Below are 22,954 nucleotides of genomic sequence, written 5' to 3' on the forward strand. Positions count from 1 at the left end.
CAAAGACGGTTTTTATCTATTGAGTCTGTACTTTCATAAAAACCGCATGAGAAGTTGTTTGCACAAAATTACCTTGAAAATGTTGCACAGTGTTATCCTAAAACCCGAGATTTATGGGGCGTATGTAAACTTTTGTAAGACTATGTATATCTTTTAGCAAAATTCTTAAAAGTTATCATTAGACATCGGATTTTGCATATTTCCATTTTTGTTATTATAAAGATACGAAAATTCTGATTGGACCAAAATTCGTTTTGAGGAAAACTGAATGCAATGACAGGCTCATATTTTTTATTTTTTTTTTTTTGCATATTTTGCATACGCACAAAATATGCAAGTAATTTTTTTGACGGAAGTCGTCAAATTAAATTTGGAAAGTCATCAAAAAGTGTTCTAAATTAAGTTTATTGCCGTTAAACGCCGATTTCTTAGCAGATTATTATGCAATAAATCTGGACTAAAAGACTCAGAAAATTTCATATTACCCAGCCTTGTTATTACAACATAAGTTGGTTTCTAATATAAATTTATTCAAAAACTCAATCAGAAATGTCAAAACGAACTTATCCAAATATGTTGATAGTTTCTGCTCGGCCAAAATTGTCTGTCAGAACAACAAATGAGCTAGAAATTAAAACTAAGAAAATATTGAATATCACATAAAATCTTTCATATTTTACTAAAAACATATACAGGGCAATCATGAGTATTTCCCTCTGAATTTTCCGCACAGAAAATAATTTGTAAAATATTAAATTCTTTTAAAATCAATATTTGTTAAAAGTTGAAAACTACTAGATTCGCTTCATTATGGCGTATTCTAGTCGAATCGACATAAATATGGAAATAAAAAATTGTGAAATTGGGGAAAGGAAACAAATTCCGCACGGAATTTTTATTCATGATTGCACTGATAAATATATTTAATACCCTAAGGGTATTATATCTTAGCGAATGAGTTTGCAACATGCAAAAGGAAACGAAATAGACCCACCCACAGTTCCTTTTGATGATCTGCATAGATTCGCATCATCCGAATTATCAAATTGTCCGGATTAACGAATAGTAAAGAAAATAAATTATTTTCTATGATTAAATCAATCGTGGTAGTTATATAATAATACTTTTTTAAATTGTAATTGCTAATACCGAACTTTTAAATGAAATAAAGTAGTAAAAGTGATCTACGTGTAAAAAATAGTGAGATTTTTCTACACGACAATCCGGACATTTTTATTGGCATTTGCCGTATTTATTTCTTTCCTTACTTTTTACCAATTTACCATGCAACAAGACTCAATTTTTCCAAATTGCAGAAAAAGTCAATCAGATTGTGAAAGTAGAGCTAGAAATATGACGTTTTTAAAGTTTACATCAGGATGTAAGCAAAACACGGGACAGATGTGAAATTTCATTTATTTGGAAATTAAAACTATGTTTACATTTACGAAATCCACTCGATTTAAACTGTCAATTCCTTTGCGTATACGTCAAATGAAAACTCAACTGAAATCGATTTGATTTCATCTGACGTTTGAGCAATGGAATTGACAGTTGAAATCGAGTGGATTTCGTAAATGTAAACCAAGCATAAGATTCCTTGAAATCTTTGCCTTTTAGGTGTATAGCTAGTGCCTTTGGTAACTTTAATGACAATATTGCGGCGAATATTTTTTTTTTAATATATTTATTTATATCCTATACAACAAGACTAATGTGTTATAAAAGGTGTTAAGGTAGAACAATGAAATACGCCGCTTTTTCACGCTCAGTTTCATGTAAAAGACTAGAGGCCAAGTACTACCTAATTCAAATGAATTAGGCAGCATTTGAATTAGGTAGTACTTGGCCTTTAATCTTTTACATGAAACTGAGCGTAAAAAAAGCGGCATATCTAATTGTGTTTCTACCTTTATATCCTTGCTGAAACAATTTTTACAGCAACTTCTCCATTAAACAACTGTCAAAATTCGAAGCATTTGTAATAATTAGTACAAATTATCGAGTAACGCGCAGGTATAAGTTAATTAATTGTGTACACAAAAGGGTTATGACTTTTCGACTGTATTATCAAACTTGTTTTTCTGCAGCAGGAATGAATGAACTGTATTTTTTTAGCATTCCCAATGATTTCCTAGCAGAAATATGTGAGTGGTTTTGTCATGTTAAAGATAATTCCAAGGTTTTTGACTTATTTTACCACTACCACGCTATTGTGTGGTTTTTGTGAGTGATGTCATTTTGAACTAATCATTGGGTGTTCTTCATTTTGCTTATTATTCATCGTGGATGGGTATAACAATAAAGCATTACTTTTCGCCGAGGACTGAACAATTCTGCATTACGTGGTTGTATGCGTACAATGTAGATCGATATTATAAAATTATGTATTTTAAGTGCATTAAACTAAAACTATGTCATCAATTTTTCCAAAGAAGCTTTTTGACCACAAAGAACAAAAATTGCCAATTTATGTCTCTATATACTGAATAAAGGACTAAACACTATAAAATATATTCAAATCTAATATGTGGATATTCAAATGTATACTTCTAATTATAGTTATATTCCAGAACCTGGAATCGTAAATAGTACTCTAGTACTTTTTCTCTTTTTGTGCTAAAAAACGAACCCTTTTTCCACAAACAAAAAAAACTGCGCTTTTATCTAAACAAAAATTGCGATGACTAACTCTAGCTCCTTTGTTTTACTACTAGACAGTTTCGGCCGAGTAGAAACTATCACCATATTTGGACACGTTGATTTTGACATTTCTGATTGAGCTTTTGTCTGCAAAAAACTATGTTAAACGGCAAAAAACTTAATTTAGAACGCTTTTTTGATGATTTTCCAAATTTAATTGACGATTTTCGTCAAAAAAACACTTGCATATTTGGCATATTTTTTGCATATATATTGCATATTTTTTGCACGTTTTTGATATGACCCCAAATATCGAAAAATTGACCCTCAAAACGCATAGATCCAAAATTTGAGTCCAATCGGATAAGAAATAAAAAACATGCTAAAATCCGGTGTCTAGTTATCATGTATGTAGCTGTTTGTTGTGCCAAAAAATATCAAATGCTAGATATCACTGAAATCTTTTTAGACATTGCGCAATTTACCCATATTTTCATATGTACATATGTATGTCTTATGCCAGACTGCGAAAATTTTCATTAGAAAATTCTTTGTTATTCTCTTTTAAATTTTCATTGACTTCCACACACATACATACATATATGAAATCATATGAAAATTTTGATATTTTCATTGCTTTGCATTGGTTTGAGAGTTACGAATTTAAACACAAAGAATAATTTCAGATTACTGAACCTTGTGTACAGAGTTTCACCCCCTTCACACCTCTTCCCTATAAACTCATTCTCATGTTATCGAAAATTTTCATAGTCTGGCATAAGACTATTGATGTACATACACACACCAATACGGCAATATATTTCTTATCTCCATTTTACACATCAACAGTGTTCCTAATACTAGGTCTGTCTGGTTACTTTCCCAACAAAAATTGTCTAGCAAGAACTTTCTCCGAGAGTAAGGAGTTATTCTCTTTTGCAAGAAAAATGTAAAAAGTAAACATACACCTTCCCTGAAAAAAACCAGCAAGCAATCAGCTGATTTGCAAAACAGAACAATTAAGGTAGAAACACAATGACTTTTGTTGCTTGCTTCACGCTCAATTTCAAGTAAATGAATAAAGACCTGGTACTACCCAATTCAAATGCGATTTTTGAATATTTTATTCCTTTACACAAAATCAGACTTGGATAAGTACGAATTTCTCATTGAGGTCCAAAAAACAAAACAATTAACTTGCTTATTTCCACAATAAAATTGTTTTCAATTTGCACCAACATAAATCACCGAACAATTAAAAACAGCTGATTTATTGTTTGCAGGCAGAAGGAGAGTTAAAAGTGGTTGCTAGAAGAAATTTGTCCAGCAAGAATTTGCAATATCTCAGTAAAAGAACTGTCAAAATGTCTCTCTCGAATCGCTCTCTTTTGCTGGACTTTTGAGTTAACAGACGACTTCCAGCAACAATTTGTACAATTTTTTGGGTATCCAGACAAACCTACTAATACAAAAGGTTTTCGGTCACATAATAATTTCCAAAACTACATCGATTCTACACTTTTTATCAAAATTCAGGATTCTAACGGATGTTCACCCAAATCCAAAATGTACCAATTTAGTACACATACCCAGCAAATGTTTGATGACAAATCTTGAGTTGAATAATGGGTGCAAGTGACATGTCATAGGTGAATCACCTATGACATTTACATAGGAGTGACTCACACTTCCACCAATTTTTGTTATGACATTTTGCACCAGTTCGTTGTCATGACATCTTGCATAAATTCGTTGTCATGTCATGGCTAATAAGAATACAATAAATACACATGCAATGCATTGGCTTCTATCACCTATTATTATTTTTCTTTATTTTGTATGTATGTAATTTTACATTTATTTGTCAAAATCATATTTACCCCTTCCGATGGCTGCAAGATATTTTGTTCAACTTGGGTTCCATTTTTCCAATAATCGGTGAGCTATGTACCTATCTTTGCACCAGGCTCATCGTTGGGGAAACATAGTATAAATTTGAATTCTGTTATGTTAGTTTTGAACAACTTACTCTGTAATAGTTACCTTTTAGTACACAGAAGTACGAATTTCAAAACTTCCCAACATACCAAAAAAGCTTGAGAATAATATTATAATAAGCTTACCAACATAAGCCTTAAGCTTAAAAAAAAAACTTGAGAAATTTGTTGTTAAAAGCTTATGTCATAATTGTAGAAAAATCGAAACGGAACCCTTGTTTATAAGCTTACCCTTGTAATTGTAGAACAAGTTTATGCAATTAATATTATCTTAAGCTTACCCTTGTAATAGTAAAACAAGCTTACATATATATTTTTTTAAATTTTTATTAAAATTTTATAAATTCAGCTCATATTTTGAGATTTAGTTATAAATTAACAAAATGTGTAGTGTATTTTATCATTGTTATTTTTTAATTTAAATTAAGTTGATTAGTGATTTAAGTCTTCACACTATGGTATAATTAAAATATTTATATTTACAGTTGCGTTTTTTGGTTTTATAATTGTTTCGTATCTTTATACGATTTTTTCCCTAACCGTCTTCAATGAATGTGTCGTTGGAGTTGCGGCATCTATGAAAAGTAGAAATTTAGTGATAATTTTTTCAGTTAATTTTGTAAATTGAACTTACTTTATATAACATTTCTTGTGCAATAGTTGCGCGCCTTGCACTCTGTGTGCACGGTTTCGATCTCAGGTCGGGCAAAAACATCATACTTTCCAACGGTGGCAAAATATCCCTCAGCGTACTGTAAACTTTTATACAAATGGTGTCGTAAAACACGCCGTTCGGAATCGGCGATAACAAGTATGGCATTAAGCCAATATGAATCGGCATGCACATATGAAAGAAATCTTCCGTGTCCCTTAGAAAATGGGTTTGAGAACATAAATATTAATGTCAAATTCCGTCACCATAAATGCCGGAAGACGTAACCCACAAAACCAAAACTTTACAGGAGAAGCAAAAAACGTTATAAAATTAAAAACTGTTTTATGGAATATTAATCTTATGAAGGCGAGTATATGGGATATTATCGATCATATACGAAGAGGAATTAGTAGTGAAACCAAAACCGCTGAAGTGCTTAGTTTTGAGATCCTCCATTACAACAAAATCTGCAATATTACCCCATTTTCCGAAATGCCATTTCTTGAATAGCATCGTTGTTTTTGAACGTAGAAGCTTGAAATTTTGCCAGATCATGTATTTTAGCTTTATGTATCAGATTACGTCAAAAAACAAATTTCGATTTTCATGTCGGTTACGTCTTCGGGCATTTATGGTGACGATATATAATTATGCGTAGTTTCGCCACTTTCACTATGTTCGCATTCACTTCTAGTTTCATCACAACCGCTATTTACGTCATTAATCCTGAAAACTTCTTCAGATTCATATTTTTATGATTCAAAAGTTTAATGACTTTTTTGTCTTTTAACACTGTTTTATATTTTGTAGGCATCGGCACATACAACGCTGTTATACATTTAATCACATAAAAACTAAGAGATCGATGTAAAATATACATAAATAATATTCTACGAAAACTAATTTATCAAAAAATGTTAATCAACAAAAATGTGTATACAAATAATTTTCAGGCAGACTTTAGAAAAGTTTGTGCCAGTAAGAGTTTTACAAGCATTGTTACAAATTGATTGTGAATTTTCTATTTTTATAATATTATTCTCAAGTCCTATTACTTTGTATTTTTATTTGGTATGTTGGGCTACGTCCATATCTCAATACTGTTGGATAATCAAAATTCTAAATTTTAGGACCGCAGTTTCATTCGTTTACCCAAATCCAAACTGTGCCATTTACATATAAGTACGAATTTTCAAAAAAATATTTCTTTGTATCAACACCACTTCCCAACCTTCATTCCCATACCAAATTTTCAAGATTCTAGCCATATCCTTTCAAAATATGCAATTGCTACCAACTATAGTTCGAATTTCCTAAAACCCTTCAGTACATCTTTCTTAAGGCCCCGGCACATACGGTCCGTTGAGTGCTGCGTTACAAAACCCACAAAAAAAACTTCAAGAACAAACTTGGCGTGGTTGTTTTTAACGCGTGACGCAATTCACAACGGATTGTATGTGCCGCGGCCTTTACTCTCCATCAAATTGCAGAACTTTAGCCCTAAAGGCATTTTCCATTTAACATGTTTTATACAATATGCATCATTACAGTTGTCAATTCCATACACTGTCAAATCAATGACGTAAACTCCAAAAACACCTGTTTTAAGTGCAAGTGTGAAATTCGTTTTACGGCTCACCCAAATCCAAATTGAATCACATTTCTTACACATACAACCATAATTTGCAAAACTACCTCTGAATAATTTAGATTTATCCCTGCGTTCACAAATGACAGAACAGTTGAGTTCATGTATTGATTGTCAAAAACCCAAAACCTTCCTGTGTGACGTAGGCGTCCAGACAACTGCAAAAACAGTTGTAAAATTATGAATGAAAATCATCGATTCCTTTTCGTTTTCCGTTCATATATTTTGTTTTTGTACATATTCTTTTGTTTTAAGCACATTTGAATTGTCATCTCACTTCTTTTTCACAAAAATTCCAAAAATTTGTTAACCCGACTGTTTGTGAAAAAATGATGGACAGCTGGAAGACAGCCGGCAAATGTACATATGTGTTAGAGAATCAGAGTTGTATTTGAAGACAAACTGTCTGGTCCTTAAAGGGTTAACCTCGTTTGGATCTGTCAAATGTCAACAGATTTTAACGAGTGGCGAATGGCGCCAAAGCCTCCACCTTCCTTTATGTTATGATCGTTGACACTTCAATCAACTTCTCTTCTATATCTCGATACGAAGTCGCGCTCCCTGCTATTGTGCAAACCAACCCTTATTTAATATTAATAAACTCGGCCTTTGTCATTATTATTTAAAACTAAAATCCCCCTATTGTGTTTTTATTTATTTATTGGGTTTGGGCTTTGCATCTTTCCCCGCATTGGCGCAAACAACCTCTATATCTCTACACTCCCACAGTAATCTTAATTCCACTGGAGTTGTACAATCTAGTTCATTTGAAAGACCTAGTTCAATAGTTCAGCTCTTTTAACTAAACTAGTTCAGTAATCTAGTTCATTGTTCACTATCCAGTTCAATCATTCGGATCAGAACCGTTCGCTTGATGAAAACGCATACATACACCAAATACACAAACAATAAAATAATGTGAATCAACTGCTCCAGAAGAAAAATATTACATTTAGATATTTTTATTCCATTCATAAGTCCCGGTCCACAGTAGCGTGAATTTCATTAAAACATTTCATGAAATTAGGCGTTCTTAAATCGAATTCCCCACTACAGCAATTTTATGATTTTACTTTACTATGGAAGTCGATCTAGAGACGCATAATTCCATGCAATTTTTTCAATGAAATCATTCTAGTGTGGACCGGGGCTAAAGAAAAATAAGTTGGTATTCATTTAAAGCAAAACGTCCTTCATTTAGGCAAAGAAAATTGTGTGTTGTAAGTGTGTATTTCTTTTTATTTTTTTTCTATCCAAAACAAGCTAAATTGAATAGATAAGATGTTCGACATATTGGAGCATGTGAAATTTACTAATTTTTTTTTGGAGAAATCTTTATGATCAAAAAAAAATACATGTGTACTGTACCATTTTCTTCTTTATTTGCCTATTCGATTTTCGAATGTTGGTGACCAACATGCAAATATAAGATTATTACAATAATTTTATAGTATGATAAATTAAATTAATAAATATTGTTTATAATATTGGCAAAAGTCTCTCTGTTTCTGGCTTCGCTTAGCAGATTTATGACATCACGTATACCGGACCATTTTTGGATTTTGTTGTTGTTGTAACAGTGTTTTTTATTATGTTTGTATGTTCGTTCCTCTGTTCAATCTGGCTCTGAGTCTATCTCCAGTTCCAAAAAAATGGTTGCTTCGATGGGATGTAGCCACAGATCCACTGGAGTTAGAGGGGTTGGCGGGGCAGTTGAAAAGGTGTTCTGTGTCGTGCGGACCCATGCCGCATACTGGGCAATAAGAATTTAGGCGACTGCAATATCCCGAGCGTAGTTGAGCCAAAACTACTCTGGTTTGTCGTGGCAGCCGACGCTCCTCAGCTGCGATAGATGGGGGATGTACACCGAGTACTTTATTCACACTATAATTGCTTAAGGCCTTGGCAAATGCTTCCCTGTGAATGCTATTAAAACCTGCTTGATATGCTTGTTGATCTAGGGGTTCTCTCCTGTATCGTTGGACCTCCCCCTCTAAAGCATGGATATCCTTCATGATCTGCCTGAATATGTCGGGCCTACCCACAAGATGCTGATTGGGATGGCTCACACGGTAACATCCAAGCAGGTACTGCAACGAAAGCATCTCATTGTGTTGCTTTTACGGAAGAATCTTTGCCTCCTCATTCAAATGGTCCACTGAAGATTTGAGGAGGCACCCTGTTTCTGTTCTCAGGGCGGCATTCAGGCAAGTTTGAATCTTTTTCCAATTCTTATCACATAATTTCGGGGACCTCACCGTAGACGCCTAGCTTACCACAGACCGACCTATCGCGTTATATGGGGTCAACAAGGTTTCTTTATCTGCACCCCAAGTGCTGTCAGCTAGGGACTTGAGGACCTTGTTCCTACTCTTCAGCTTGTCGCAGATAGCTGTGGCGTGTGCGCACGACGTGAATGTAGTGTCGAATGTGACCCCTAAAATTTTAGGGCAGTTTGTGGTCGGAATTCTGCTACCGTCGACCACGACATTCAACTCACGTTCAAACTGCGCTGCCCATGTAGTGAACAGAGTGGCTGTAGATTTTGTGGCGGATATGTGCATATTCCTCGAATGGAAAATGTGGTAAGATCGGTTAAATAGTTGTTCACTCTCACAGATGTCATCAGGATAGGTACCCGACGCATAAGTTACGATCTCGTTGCCGTCTGGAGGGGGCGGAATACAGGAGAGGTAGAGGTTAAACAGTTCCGGAGATATCACCCCACCTTGGGGGACTCCCTGTTTAACTCTACGGGATTTGAACTTCTTATTCCTGAATTCCACGTACGACTGGCGTCCACACATATATGGCCTGTTCCCGTACTTTATAAAGTGGTAAAAGTTGTAAAAGTCGTAAACGATTTTCATATAAATTTTGTGTACGGGAACGCAAAATGTGTAAAAGTGGTAAAAATTTTAAAAACTTTTTAGTTCTGGAACAGATCTACTTGACTATCCAACGTTTCAAGCTTGGCCGGAGGTTTATACATATGTTTGGATGTTGTTGGTCCATAGTAGTGGTTTCGTCCCTCTAGTAGGCCTTCCTTCAATGTTTACACGGATAATACTTTGCAGCAGTTTGTATTTCCGATTTCTCGTAATGTGGCCCAAGTATGCCGTTTTCCGTCTCTTTATGTTGTTCAGCAGTTCTTTTTCTTTATGTAATCTTCTTAGAACCTCATTATTTGATATGAATTGTAACCATGATATCTTTAAGATGCGACGATATGTCCACATCTCAAATGCTTCCAGTCTTTGCATATCTACGGATTAAAGGTCCATGTTTCCATGCCATACAATAGGACAGACCACACATATGTTTTCATATATCTTATATTGGTTTTTAAGTTTACATTATAGCTTGAAAAAACTTTTTTATATTTATAGAATGTGTCTCTGGCCATTTGAATCCTATCTTTAGAAATGTCCCACTCGTCGTTGATTATCGCTCCAACATATTTAAAGCTTTGGATTCTTTCCACAATTATTTCATTAATTTTTAATGGGGCCGCATTAGCATATGTATGATGTTTACTGATGACCACGTATTTTTTTTTAATTGTAAGGCCGTATTTTTCGCTGCATGTGGTCAATCTGTTAACCAGTTCTTGAAGTGCTGTCATATTATCGGCTATGAGAGTGGTGTCATCGGCATACCTTATGTTGTTAATGAACGTTCCATTTACATATATTCCTTTCCGGACACCATTTATTGATTCTTGGAATATTCGTTCAGCGTATATATAGAATAATAGAGGGGACAGGAAACAGCCTTGTCCAACACTTCTGCAAATATTAATATTTTCGGTCAGTTCGCCATTGACGTTGACTTGCGCTGTTTGGTGCCAGTACAAACTTTTCATGCATTCAACCTCCTTCTCTTCTATTCTAATGGACCGTGTCAAACGCCTTTTCATAATTAATAAAGAATAGGAACACGTCCTTCTGTGAATTTCGGCATTTTTGAACTAACGCTTGTAAGGCGAATAGAGCTTCGCGGGTTCCCATTTCATCTTTAAACCCAAACTGGCTGGTCCCCATTGCCTTTTCACATTTCATGTAGATTCTGGAGTGAGTAATCTTCAGAAATATTTTGAGTGCATGGCTCATAATTAAGTGATTCTGGTAGTATTAAACGTTTTAAAGGACTTGTTTTTAAAAAAATGCACTTTTTAAAATTATTTTTCTTGCGGAAAATTCCGAGGGAAAGATTCATGATTGCCCTGATATTAAAAATTTAAAATATATTAACTGGAGACTCAATCTTTAGTGATCCGACTGTGGCTGTTTTGTTTGTTCATGTGGATTGGACAACGAACATAACCTTTATATGAATTGACTTTTGCCGCAAATAAACATCCTTATGACACCAACATATTAACGTTTCTCTTTTCCATTCATAGAAATGGTTTTATGACACATGTATTATCATCCCTTTTTACTTGTAAAAACTGTCTAATTATTCCCAGCAAAAAGTTTGCATCCGCGGATGCAGTTAACTAGAACAATTGCCGCTGGAGTACATCTTTTCCTATGAATTCACCTATGAATTTTACAAGAGAGCGCGCAGCTAGGATGCACTCCATTTTGCTTCCACGGCACACAGCTAGGATGCACTCCATTTTCGATCCAAATCACAGCCTTTAATGTTGTGTTTTGGATTGAATTTAAATGCATTGGCTTACTTGGCTAGGGATCTTTAAGCGAGTGCTTCTAAAATGTATCGAGCGGAGTGCATTTTTCATAACTCCGTGTGGACTGCATCAAAGGATGTATTGAAATCATAACTCTGCATTGCACTACTTCCAAACTTTTTTGCTGGGTTGGTTTGTTCCAGTACTGCAAGAATCTACTAATTTTTACTATTTTTTCCGATAACACAAAGGAAAAAATTTTATCGTAGTAAAAAATAGTAGCTTCTTGCAGGTTCTGGAACAGAGCATATTTGACTAGGGAACAAATAATATTTAAAAACAATGTTTTAATGTCCAAGGACTCTAATGAGTCCATAATAAAATTTTCTCAAAGCGAGTAAATAGAAATACACACATAAATAATATGGGTTATAAACCTAATGCTATCATAGAGGGTGGTTCACTTAAAATTTCTTATAGAATTAATTAAAATATGCATTGGTTGGAAATTTTAGCTATTTTACACTAATTTTCTCAAAATTCGTATACCGACCGAATTTATCACATTCGTGCTTTTAATTTATATAATCTTGAATTTGAGTTACTATTCTTGCCCGTATTCTCAAAAACATCAATCATAGCTTTGTTCCTTTACTTTTTTAATGGTAAGGGTGGTAAAAGAGAAAAGTGTAAAAATTGCTCAGAATTGCTCTCTCATGAACATTTTTACCACAAAAGTAAAGGAACGGAAAAATGGTAGATCAGGCAGCAATGTCAAAACGAAACATGAAAAAATCAATTTTCGTCTTTTATTTCACAGTTTTTAATTTATTTTTGTCAGCGTTCGACTTTTTCTTCTGTTTTTCTTTTTCATTGTGAAATAATCGTCAAACAAAAGTCGAAAAATTAGTTCTGCCATTTTTTACCTGCAGAAATTTTGCAGGTAGCTTGTGGTAGAAGAGAAAGCCATTTTCGCTCTCTCTCTACCCTCACTCTCTTAAAAATTGCTTCCAGTTTTGCCACTTTTCGGGGTTAAGGAACGCTTTGCAGGTTAAAAATGGTAACAAATGGCAAAAATTGTAACCTCAGGTAAGTAAAGGAACACAGCTCAAATAATTTTTCATCACAATTTACAAAACACACATGTACGGTACACATCCGGTACGTTATGTTTTAGTGAACCGACCAGTGGTACACTACGATAATCGCACTGTACCGCTGTCGGTTCACTAAAAAATCGTAGCGTAACGCAGTCGGTACAGTAAGATTTTCGTTGTGCGCCGGTACAGTATCACTAAAATATTTTTTAGTGTTTGTGTACCGGTACGGTACATTATCGTAGCGTACCTATCCACCTTGGTACGGTACAGAACGGTACGGTACGATACCATATTATTTAATTTTCATTCAAAACGATGGGTCTTTTCCATTCGTTTATTGTTGACGTATTCGTTCGTATGATTTTGGTAGGAAAAAAAAATACGAAAATAAAAAGCTTTCATTTTTTTATCACACGAATACAAACGTCAATCGCTATGAAAACCAAATTGTGTCATCGTTCATGAAATCGACGAACGAATGTGCAAAAACTTTTTACAAAAACACGCTGTTAAAGTTCTAATTTGTCGTATATTTTAACTATTTACAATCGTTTGTTTTTACAGTTCATGTTCGGTCAGCTGCGCTGACTCTTGTACCTTAATTATTGTGCTATATATGAAACCTTCTCAAAATAAGTGTAAACACCTGGTTGTTTTTTAGAATTTTGTCAAATTTAGGGGCTCCTTAATAGAGCTGGCAAAAAATCGATGTCACTATCGATAATATTGATTGTTATTTAAAAATTCAATATCGATAGATAGTTTTGTCTATCGATATTATCGGAATAAAAACCCCTAACCTGAAATACATTGAAATAAATAGAAATTTCGCTGCTTCTGGTTATGTGTGTAAGAAAGTAAAGCTGAAAACAGATACAACGTTTGATTAAAGTTTTGCGTTGGGCGTCGAGAAAAAAACAACAACAACAGGGCGACGACGATACCAAAATCCAGCGTTTATCTGTTTGCCGGCATATATTTCAAATGAATTTGAATTTTTCGGCATCATGCCCAACAGTGTAAAAACGGCCAAAACGACACAAAACTTTACCCAAACGTTGTATCTGTTTACAGCTTAAGTCCGTAGTCACACGTCATGGTAGAATAAGAAAAGGTAGCAGCAATACACAGCTGACTGAACTGGGTTGTAACGTTAGTGTCAAATTTCATATGACATTTTATACATTTATTTCTATTTCGATGTACATTAGGGACATATATTTTTTGAGAAAAAAAATATATCATTCGGAAAAAACCATTTCCCAGAAAGACTTCTTCATATCAATGTTATGTAACCTCCTCCAAGTTCGAACGATAAGCCGCGCAGTAAATCACCGCTTGTAGAGGCGATACAACGTTTGTTAATATGTGAGGTATTTTGTTAAAATTTAAAAAAATAAAGCCCTAATAAACATGTGCTTCTTTGATTTCTAAAACAAAACATTGAAACAGCTTCTCATTTTTCTATGAATTTCCAGCGACCCCAAACTTTTCTGCAAGCATTCTACTTTCTGCGAGAATTTATGCATTTAGTGGAATGATGTGGAAACATAAAAATTGAAAATGTAACGAATTTTCATTCATGTTTTCCAAAATATTCAACCAAATGTGAAAATTATTAGTTTTTTAAATTCCAATAATTTATAGACATTTCCTTGTTTTGTTTACAAATACAAATGGCAGTAACGTTACAAACAAGACCAAATTCCTTTTTGGTTGTTGTTCGAGTTGTATTTGTTGTAGTATTAACTTTACCTTGCATTTGTTCTACCATGGTCACACGTACACATTTTTCGGTAAAATAAAATGTATTTTTTTTATAAAATAAAAAACATTTGTTTATTCTCCTTTACATATCTGTGAACCACTTTTGCATAATCACAAGAAAATCATTGACATTTCCGCCATTTTCATCTCCAAGTTAATGACGATGAAAATTTAACGATAATATCGAAAGCAATCGATATTTTAAAATTTTACATCGAAAATATCCAAGGTACATTTATAGAATTTAGAAGTGACAATCAGCTGTATTCTTACTTTTTTTGTAAATTTATGGCCTGTTCCCGTACTTTACAAAGTGGTAAAAGTCGTAAAAGTTGTAAAAGTCGTAAACGATTTTCATATAAATTTTGTGTACGGGAACGCAAAATGTGTAAAAGTGGTAAAAATTGTAAAAACTTTTTAGTTCTGGAACAGAGCTTTAGTTTTCAAAATGTAATAGGGTCTACTCATGAAATTTGAAACTTCGAAATTTGCTACCATAAAATATTGTTTTTCTTCCTAAACTTGTAGTAAAAATGACCTACTACAGTTCTGAATGCTTTATATTTACATTGTCATTCAAATTTGTTCTATTTTGGAGGATTTATTTATGTTTTTCCTGAGTAAATTTTTGGAACGACCCTATTATTCAATATTTTCTTTGACAATTAATTTTCAATACCAACAATGTTGTTTTTGTAAATTTGTTAGTTGTTGTAATTCATGCACATACCTTCTATAAATTTACCTTGAAAATATCTAATGTTGTGAATATCGATGGTTTGCCAGCTCTACTCCTTAACCTAGAGGATTTCAAAGCCCCAAGTTAGTCCCAATTTACATTAGGCGAGTTTACTTGCGGCAATTGTCAGTTTGATGGAGAGAGAGGTGAGGCATATGGTAACCCTTTGCCTCTCAGCCCCCTCTTTCACCTACAAACTGACAATTGCCGCAAGTAAACTCGCCTAATGTAAATTGGGACTTAGTCGATGTTTACACTTGAGTGATCTCGTGAAACAAATTGATTAAAATTAGGCGTTCTTTTAATACATTTACGAAACCGAGTGGCTTTCAACTGTCAATTCCTTCGTGTATACGTCAAATGAAATTTCATTTGACATGCCAGTGACAGTTCGAAAAATTCAATACATACACAATATTTTATTACCACAATAACATTTTTTGAATTGTCGACTCCACTGGCACTAGATTTTTCATGCCAGTAAAATTTTGAACTGGCTGCCAGTGATATGTCGAAAAGAAAAAAAAAGAGTTGCCGAGACTACTTTTTAATCCATGTATATTTTTGAATCTTTTAAGAATGCAAAGATTTAATGCATATTTTCAAAAAGGTTATGAAATACAAATAATACATCTCGGTAGCTGCAATATATTATGGTAAATGAAGACACAATTGTGATGTTTTTTATGAAAATATAGGTTAACAAATAATTTCCCATCTGGGATTATACTATATTGAAAAGACGGCAATAACAGGTTCATTATTGGCCTGTTCCCGTACTTTATAAAATGGTAAAAGTCGTAAACGATTTTCATATAAATTTTGTGTACGGGAACGCAAAATGTGTAAAAGTAGTAAAAATTTTAAAAACTTTTTAGTTCTGGAACAGAGCTAATGTTTATGATTGAAAACAATCTTTTTTAAACGAAATAAAATAAAAATAGTAAAATATGTTGTGAAGTGTGTTTTGTCCCAATTTACATTAGGCGAGTTTACTTGCGGCAATTGTCAGATTGTGGGTGAGAGAGGGTGCTGAGGTACCTCACCTCTCTTTCCATCAAACTGACAATTGCCGCAAGTAAACTCGCCTAATGTAAATTGGAACTTTAAATCTGAAATATAAGCTTTGTTCCCGTACTTTTAAAGGGAGAAACATTTTTTTCAAAAGTTCGGGAACGCAAAAATGGAAAAAACATCAAAAAAAGCTGGAACAAAAGTCAAAGTCGGCGTACCAACCAATCAGACGCCGGCATCCATTTTACTATTTTTTACACGCTCAAATTTGTCTAGTAAAAAGTTTTTAAAGAGAGCTCATTCAGCGCCATTTTTGTTTAAAGAGAAGTGAACATTTTACAACTTTTTTGTGTACGGGAACGGGTTTTCGGGTAAAATGTGTAAAAGTCGTAAAAATTGTAAAAACTTTTTAGTTCTGGAACAAAGCTATAATGAAATTTTGTGTGTACCATACCATTTACCATAATAGTACGCTTATATATAAACGGATTTAACAAACTCACTGGGTTTTAAATGTCAATTCCATTGCTTATATTTCAAATAAATCCTCAAAAAGAAGGTTAACCCTGCAAAAGGCTATAATATAAACATGGCCTTATATGCGGCTTAAAATAATTTTGAAATTGAACTTGAACTGACATGTGTAAACACACAAGAAAACTGCATGCCAGTCGAACACTTTTTCGGCATTTTCGAGTATAATACATGTACTCAATTGGCACCAATTTACTGGCAGGTGTAACTGCAGGGATAGGAACTCGATCTAAAACGAAATGAAAATAACAATCCAGCAAAAAATGGAAGTTGTGCAATTGGAGTTATGATTTCAAAACATCTTTCGATGTAGTCCAACAGAGTTATGAAAAATGCACTCCGTTCAATACATTTTATAAGCAGTTGGTTGATCCCTACCTGTCGCTGCCGACATAATTTCTTCAAAAGAGAAACAAGTGTGAATATATTTCGAAGACTTTGTTATAAAATAAAAAAAATACAAACTAAAGTTGCGAACATTTTTGTGGTAATTTACGAGACGGAAATTTTTAATGAAGTGGAGTTGGAGTCGAGAGCTGAAGTAGTGATGGGAAGGCAACTTAAAAAACCTTTAGGATGACGAAGCAAAATCAGTTGCGCTTGTATTGAATGAAGAACGGAGGAAGTACACTCAGTTGTGATTGAATTTAATGGAAACTTTTTTTAATTTGTGTGTATATAATAAAGTTCTTTGTATTCTTGTTTTACACAAATAACTAATGCATTTTATTTATTCTGGGATATTACGCAATAGCTTGCATTTTTACTGCATCTTTAGATTGATTAAAAAGACAATCCGAGGAGTGCCTTTAAATTCAATCCAAACGACCACATCAAAAGCTGTCCGCGGATGCAGTTTTATCAGTACAAGTGTACAGTACTTTTGCCGTTGGAGTACATCTTTTCCTATGAATTCACTTATGAATTTTACAAGAGAGCGCGCAGCTAGGATGCACTCCATTTTGCTTCCACAGCACACGGTTGGGATGCAGTCCATTTTCGATCCAAATCACTGCATAAAAATGCAAAACAATGCAAAATATCCCAGAGTAAATAAAATGCATTTATTGTTTGTTTAAAACAATAATATTAAGAACTTTATTACAAACACAAATAATACAAATCTTTAAGCGAGTGCTTCTAAAATTTATCGAACGGAGTGTATTTTTCATAACTCCGCGTGGACTGCTTTCAAAGATGTTGTGAAATCATAACCCTGCATTGCACTACTTTCAATGCAAATCGACTGGAGTTGCTAAATCCACCATAGTCTAAACGTACTATAAGTGTAAAATTCCATAGTCCATATTTACATTAGGCAATTTTCCTTGCGGCAATTGTCAGTTTGTTGGAGAGGGAGGTGAGGTATATGGTAACCCTTTGCCACTCAACACCCTCTCTCACCTACAAACTGACAATTGCCGCAAGGAAAATTGTCTAATGTAAATATGAACATACGACATTTAATATATTTATGTATATCTATTTCCATGCACAATAGGGATATATATTTTTGAGTAAAAAATATATCATTCGGAAAAAACTATTTCCCAGAAAGACTTTTTCATATCAATGATATGTAATCTCCTCCAAATCCGAACGACTAGCAGCACACTAAAACACCGCTTATAGAGGCGTTACAACGTTTGTTAATATGTGTGGTATTTTGTTAAGTTTGAAAAATAGAGTCCTAGTAAACATTTGCTTCTTTGACTTCAAAAACAAAAGATTGAACCAGCTTCTCCTTTTTCAATGAATTTCCAGCGACCCCAAACATTTTTGGAGGAATTCTACTTTCTGCGAGAAATTTTAGCTCTGTTCCTTTACGTTCAAGAATCTTCAAGTTTTACCACTTTTTACTCGAAAAGCGTTCCTTTACTTCAGACACCATACAATTAATATGGGAGCAGTTTACAGCTTTTACTACTTTTGCCGGTTCTACCATTTTCAGAAGTAAAGGAACAGACCATATGTATTTAGTGGAACATTCAAAATGAAAATGTAACGAATTTTCATTCATGTCTTCCAAAATATTCAATCAAATGTAAAAAATTATTAGTTTTTTAAATTCAAATAATTTATAGACATTTAAAGCTGTTCTACACGGTATGTTTTTTACATATTTGTGCATACCAACTGTCACTTTTTACAATTCTGAATTTTGTACACATGGTGTGAACCATATAGAAATTTCAATGCATGAAAGTGTTATGTGCATACATATGTATATTTTTCGAATAGAACGCGCTCTATTCTGGTCTGTACAACCAAAGGTAAACAGCTGATTTGTTTGTACGCTGAATAAATAAAGAAAACAACAGAAAACGAATGAAAAATAAAATTTTGCCGTGCAGAAGGAATCACATATGGGCGAAAAAAATGGCAGTTGCTATGCATGAATATGTAAAAAACATACCGTGTAGAAACCCCATTACTTATTTTGTTTACATATACCTTTGACACTAACATTACAAACAAAGACTAATTTCTTTGTGGTTGTTGTTGAGTTCTATTTGTTGTAGTATTTACCATGGTAGAATAATTACAGGTAGGCCACAGCTAACAGCTGATTGCAATTTTTTCTTATTATGGCCTATTCAGTCAAAAACAAGGTTGACGTTTTGTATTGTTGTTGACATCATGCAATAATAAGGGTAGATGCACCGTTGACTTGTTCCAACAAAAAACTTTTTTTTTTGGATTCCTTGAAGCCACTCTCCAGATGCAGAGACAGCTGTATAAAAATTGGCGATCCTCAGGATACACTACATACCTCTCATAAATTGTCATCAGCTTCTCCAATGCGGTGAAGGTATATTTTATCATATGTATGGCCCGTCAGTACTCGATTGATGAGTTTTGTGTCAGCCGGACCCAAACTGACCTTTTTGAACCAAGGTTTTTCAAACGTATTGTTAACAACTTCAAAGAACAAGTACCCCTTGCTCTGAAAAAGGTGGATAAATTTATCATTCCAGCTTGTCTTGATTCTATCTTCTATTTGATTTAGCGCCTCCGCTGGTGTGAACCAGGGTTCTAGGGGAGCACCTACGTCAACAGCTTGTTTTGCCAATAAGTCTACTTCCTCATTAAACTTGACGCCACTATGACCTGGTGTCCAAATAATATGACATTTCTTAAAGTGGTTTCGATTTATAATGTTGTGACATTCAGCAACTAAGAAGCTATCAGTTTCTACAGAGCCTTACAGGCTGCAAGGCTGTCTGTAAAAATGACACATTTAAAATCGCCATCCTCTGCCGCAATTTCCAGCGCCTTCTTTATAGCGTGATGTTCGCCAAATATCGAAGAGGATTTAAAGTTGATATTAAAAAGGAATAGTGAAATCATTATTTCTATAATAGTTCAGCTCACATGTATATATTGCAAGTATCATTTCAGATGGTGAGTTCTTTTTTGAGCACGGAAGTAGATTGGTCCTGATCTATAATCTGTCCTGCCGATTGAAAGGAGTTAAATGAATCCTCTGAAAAATGTCAGAGAATTCAAGATATATGGCGCTCAGACTGGATTTTACCAGGGGATTATTTGCAATGATGTCGTACAGCCGTTCATTATTTACCGCATTTCTAATTATCTCTTTTGCTGTTAGGAGTTTTGCTCTAAATTTGGGGGGTAGCTCACCCGCAAGAGCATACCTCACATGTATTGGCGTCAATTTGGTAACTCCAAGGGACCTCCTTAACATTTCGTTCTGAAGCCTTTCAATTTTCTTGTTTATATACTCCGGTGCATTGGCCGTGGTGGTCCGACTGAACTCAACTTTTGATCTAATGAAGCTCTTGTACACATTTAAGGAGACTTTGGGATGTAGACCTCCCCTTATAGATGTTAGGCATTTTAACAGTTTTATTCTATTCTTGACCTCATCTCCAATATATTCGTAGTGGTCTCTTACAGTCATTGAGTTGGTAATAATCCTTCCCAAGAACTTTAACTTTTTAACTTGCTCAATTTGTATTCCATCAACACTCAGAGAGATTTGTTTTTATATTCTTGGCAAAATAGACAGAGCTGGATTTCAATGGGTTGAATGATAGATTTAAAAGAGCACACTTCCTTTGAAACTCTCTGGCCTTTTTCTGTAGATGACCACTAGCAACATCAAAATCCTTATCGAATGTCATGACCAAAAAGTCATCCGCATATTGAAATATCATAGTCCTTTCATCTTCAAATTCATGTAGCGCAGAAATATACATATTGAAAAGAACTGGAGACAGGCAACTTCCTTGAGGTATTCCATTGGTGACCACAACCTCATCTTCATCCAATCTTAAAGTTCTTTTGGATAAAAAATTAATTATCCACCTGGAGATTTGTGGATTTAGGCCAGTTTGAGACAGAATTTTAGCCATCACATTCACTCTAACACAATTATACGCGTTGCTAATGTCCAAAGGAAGCACCAGGACCTTATAATTATTCGCCGTAAAGAGGGCAACCCTGTGTATAAATTCATTTAGACAGGATGACGTGGATAGTCCTTTTCTATACGCAAAACTTCGGTGTGGAATAATGTTGTTGTTATCCAAGTGATCAATCAACATGTCCTTTATCATGAGATTTATGCACTTGATAAACACTGAGATCAAGGAGATAGGCCTGTAATTAGTAATAATCTCAGGGTCTCTGTTTGCCTTGGGGATCGGCACTATTTTGATAAATCTCCAGCTTTCCTTTATAGAGTTATTCAAAAAAGCATTGTACATTGCAGTTAATATTGCCCTTTTGGAGATGCCTGGAAGTGCTTTTATCATTTCATACGTGATTCTATCTTCTCCTCCCGCAGAACCCTGCTTCTTTCTAGCTAAAATTTGTTCAAAGTGATCCATTTCAAAGACGACAACTTCACCGCTTTCCTCAAAATCCAGCTCTACAGTCACTGCTGCATTATCCTCTGGGACTTGATTCTTAAGATGCTGTAAGAATGCCATATTATTTTCATCATTCCACATTCTGACAGCTTCTGTATCCCTCTTTCGGACATTATTAAGGAATTTCCACGCATCTCGAACATTGGCATTTTTATTAACCTCATCTATCTTTCTCAGAAATCTCTCATTTTTGCTCTTTGCACCATGTCTTCCATCGATCAACCTCAACTCTCGCATTCTCCATATTAATATAGCTTGGGTATCTTCTGGCCTTCTTGACCGCTGCCAATTGTCGCCTATACATAACTGCCAGGTCATCATTCCACCAATACTTTAAAATCTGTCCTGCCTCCTTTTTCCTAAGTCCAACTCCAGGGATATTGGAAGATGATGACTACCTCCAAAGTTTCCCTCAATTGAATCCTATTTTGCAGCCAATCCTGTGCCTACGAAGGAGAGGTCAGGAACAGAGCCCTCGGAGTCCCATCTTTTCTTAAAGGTTTCTTTGCCATTGTTCACACATGTCAAACCAGCTTCCATCGCCAGAAGTTCCACCTCCTTGCCCTTCTTGGAAGTTATATGGTCACCCCAAGTACGATTTCTCGCGTTGAAATCACCGCATACAACAACATTTTCCAGGTTTTCAAGAACTGCAAACAGTCTTGAAACCTCATCTTTAAAATCGTTAAAGGTTATGAAAGGCGGAAAATATACGGAGACGAAGGTATAATTGTGTCGTTAATTAGTAGTTCTAACGATGACAATATCGTATTCCGTATCATAAATTATTTTGATGATTTTGATGTGTTTCTTGAGGCCAATAGCTACTCCTCCATATCCATCAGCTCTAAATGTTTGTATCAGATTGAATATTAAACTGAAGTATCTTTAGAAACTCCATCATTAATAATTCCTCTAGTGTAATTCCATATTTTCCGAATCTTTTGTGAAAGAGGGTAGAAAGTATGCAATAACAATACAGTGTAGTTAAAAATGACCCACGACGGATGGTCATCCCCATAGAACCCAATTTTAATCGTTTCTGTAGGCACAGGCTCATCCCCATTGTCACTTCTCCTCGTAAACCTTCTTACTTATGCAATTTTCCGATCTTTCTCCGAAAAAGACACACTGATCACCCCAGAAGTCTCCACAAAGTTTCTGGTTATGAAGGCTCTCATTTTTCTTTTTTTCACCTCATCATTATTCACAAAAGCGTTCGCCGAAGCCATGTCTTGGAAGGTTACCTTATACAAGGTGACCCCTATGGCATCTACCCGCACAATCTTCTCGAGCTCATCAGTCTTTATGCCCGTAATTTTT

The 22,954-nt window shown here is 34.6% G+C and overlaps 1 protein-coding gene across 3 annotated transcripts in view; it reads right to left on the bottom strand.

Annotated features, from left to right (window-relative positions):
* LOC141394454 (facilitated trehalose transporter Tret1) overlaps positions 1 to 22,954 on the bottom strand; it is a 39,445-nt gene that overhangs the window by 15,766 nt on the left and 725 nt on the right. The window contains exon 1 of one of the 3 annotated variants that reach the window (XM_073968820.1): positions 19,263 to 19,343. The exons of the other annotated variants lie outside the window; for them this stretch is intronic. The gene's annotated coding sequence lies outside the window, so the exon portion shown is untranslated. Of the gene's footprint in view, positions 1 to 19,262; positions 19,344 to 22,954 lie in introns of those variants that run through there. 3 annotated transcript variants of the gene reach the window in all.

Source organism: Musca autumnalis, unplaced genomic scaffold, assembly GCF_047663935.1.
Source record: "Musca autumnalis isolate F117 unplaced genomic scaffold, ASM4766393v1 scaffold_2, whole genome shotgun sequence".
In the NCBI taxonomy this organism is placed as follows: Eukaryota; Metazoa; Arthropoda; class Insecta; order Diptera; family Muscidae; genus Musca; species Musca autumnalis.